The 1,255-nt window shown below is 37.0% G+C and overlaps 1 pseudogene; it reads left to right on the top strand.

Annotated features, from left to right (window-relative positions):
* Positions 1-4: 4 nt before the first annotated feature.
* LOC121964985 lies at positions 5-1,244 on the top strand (annotated as a pseudogene).
* Positions 1,245-1,255: the final 11 nt, after the last annotated feature.

Genomic DNA, 1,255 nt, shown 5'->3' with positions numbered 1-1,255 from the left:
CCTGTATGACTTCCCTCTGTTATTGAACACCTTTGAGAGAGAACTTCCTGCACACAAGAGAAATGCTCTGCTGATGGCCATGCCAAACATCAGCCTGGAGGTCATCAACAAGAAGAAAAAGGCTTTTGATTCCAAAATAAAATACTTAGCAACACTTAGTGCAGCTGTAGCAGCTGTACCAGTTCCTGGACTCTCTACTGCTGTTGACATAAGCCTGTTGGTTGGTGTTGTTACAAGATGGGTATTTGGGTTTGGTCTTGATATCCCGTCACTGCGGAGATTTGCTCATTACACACGTGTGCCATTGGATGATCTGCGTGACATCATAGTTTCACCACTTGCTTTAGAAAAAATAACCCCAGAGCTTGTCTTGAGGTTGCTTGCTCAAGTAGTTGGTGGAGCTGTATTACTGGCAGCAGAGGAAGGGTCCAGATTCATCCCAATACTTGGAATCCCAGCAGCAATGGCCCTCTCTTTCACCTTCACCTACAGAGCTCTCAAAACATTCCTCAACATGCTTGCTGAGGATGCACAGAGGGTGTTAGAAAAGGCCCTGGGTTAGAACATCTCAGTGTCATGTTACAAAGTGGAAGCAATGGCATTCAATGACACAGTTAAACCTGCAGAAAAACCTTTTGAATTATTATGAGTAGATTGCATTCTTTATTTGTTTTATTATTTCATAATTTTTGTATTAGTTGCACATTTTAACAATCATTCATCATACATTTTGCTGTTGATCATTCCATCCAATGGCCTCTATATATGTATATGTTAATATATATGTTAATGTTAATTATGTTAATTACTCTGATAATAGCAGATATTAATGAAAATGTCTTATCACTTTTAGCACATGAGGCCATACCTCTATCACTTTAAAACTGAAAGAAATATTATATTTTTATGTAAAAATGTGTATAGTGCAATAGCACTAAATATTTTTATGATCTTAAACTTTTTATGTGTCATATTTTTTTAATAGTCTCTGTATACATTGTAACTATGTGCTCATCAGGACAAATTATTAGAAACATCACTTCCTCTGACTGTTTTATTTCAAAAGATCTTCACCAACAAGGATGGCTGTTGTTGTGTCTTGTGTGCACCTGCAGACGAGTGTTCTCTCGTCACCAGTGGTGCGAAGAACTACAACATGAAGGTAGTCAGGCTGATGTACTCTTTAGATATTGATTGTTATGTTAATCACCAATATTCTTATTATAATTGTGTCACTAGTATCAATAAAAAAAAA

This window comes from Plectropomus leopardus, unplaced genomic scaffold (genome assembly GCF_008729295.1).
Source record: "Plectropomus leopardus isolate mb unplaced genomic scaffold, YSFRI_Pleo_2.0 unplaced_scaffold18061, whole genome shotgun sequence".
Lineage (NCBI taxonomy): Eukaryota > Metazoa > Chordata > Actinopteri > Perciformes > Serranidae > Plectropomus > Plectropomus leopardus.
Note: the sequence above shows the minus strand (reverse complement) of the source record. Positions and strands in the feature narration are given on the sequence as shown.